Raw genomic sequence first — 1508 nt, forward strand, 5'->3', positions numbered from 1 at the left:
CCCTCAAGTTCGGGGCGCCCCGTTCCTGCCGGGGCACCCAGAAGCGGGAAGACAGCCCAGGCGTCCCGCCTTCCTTCCCCAGGAAACGCTCGCCCTGCACGGCGCTCCCCCGACCCTCGCTTCTGTTCCCCTGCTCCTCCGTCCTTTGGTCCGTCTTTCTGTCTGTGCCTCTATCTTTGTCTCAGCCTCTCGGGCTGGATCGCTCCCTGTCCGGATTTTGGGGCCCAGGCCCTGGGGGCTGCCTGCTGGCAGTGTCTGTCTCCTCTGGGGGTTCGGTCCCTGGCGCCCCTGTAAAAGGCTCGTGGTCTTGACAGGTCTGGGCCTCAGCCCCCATCTGGGTCCCTGCTCCCTTCCCTCTCGGCCCCCACAGGACCCCAGTTCCCCACCCTGGCACCAGCAGCAGGTTAGCCCTGGGGATGTGAGGGGCAGAGGGCCGTGCTCAGCCTCCGTGGCCAGGACTTGGGTCCTGGAGCGAGTTGCTGCCCTTCTTCAGGCTCCGGTCCTCTCTCCCAGCTCCCCAGGCTGCATGGCTGCGTGAGCCGGTGGTGCGGGCAGGGGTCTGGGAGGGCAGCCGGCGCAGTGCCGGTTGCAGAGGGGAGAGGGCGGGCCGGGGAACAGGACCCTGACTGAGGGTGGGGAGGCTGGAGACATGACTTTCCCTGGGCTCTGAGCTGGAGAGGAAGCGGAGGCAAAGTCTCAGCTTCAGCGCCGAGCTCAGGTGGGAAAGCCTCGCCCTGAGCACGGCTGTGAGGTTCGGACCAGACCAGCCGTCCCCACCCGACGGACACAGGCCCCCTCACATCGACATCCCCTGCTGCCTTAGGACCGGGGGCCACTTGGGCGTCCCTCCCTGGGGCCTCCTGGCTGCCTAACTGCAGCGCCCGGGGTCTCTCTTACTCCCCCAGGGAGGGGGCTCGGGTGGCTTTTGAAGAACCAGAGGGCACGGTAGGACCCTTGGGGCTCACCTGGGCGCCAGCCGCCCTAGGAGCTGCAAACAAACACCCTTTTCCTGGCGGGCTCGCAGCCAGCAGGGCCCCATCAGGAAAGCCATGCCTCGGGGTGGCACTGGGTCCGTCTGTAAGTGGCATCTGGTCTCTGCTGTGAAGTTGTTGACCTTGGGGTCCTGGGAGGTTTGTGAGGGTCCGGGAGGCTCTTCGATTTGCGGTGGGATGGGTGTTGGCTGGGGTCTCCTGTGCCGTCTCCTGCCCTCTCTGCTGAGTCTGGAATAGACACAGGGCCCACCTCCAGCCCCAGCTCAGGGCAGGGCTGAGAGACAGGCCAGGGATGTCCCGGAGCTCCTAGCCTCGTCAGTGCCATCACCCCTCCCTGGCTCCTGAGTGCCTGGGGAAGCGATGTGGGGGAGAGCCCCATAGGGAGCTGGGGGCGCAGTCCTGGGACCCCACCAGTCTCCCTTCCAAAGGTAGGAGGAGAGCCAGGGCAGGCCCACAGCCCCCCAGGACAGCTGACAGCTGCTCGGGGCGGGTCTTAGCAGTCAAGCCGCTCTCAGA

The sequence above is a fragment of the Myotis davidii genome, unplaced genomic scaffold (assembly GCF_000327345.1).
Source record: "Myotis davidii unplaced genomic scaffold, ASM32734v1 scaffold663, whole genome shotgun sequence".
Lineage (NCBI taxonomy): Eukaryota > Metazoa > Chordata > Mammalia > Chiroptera > Vespertilionidae > Myotis > Myotis davidii.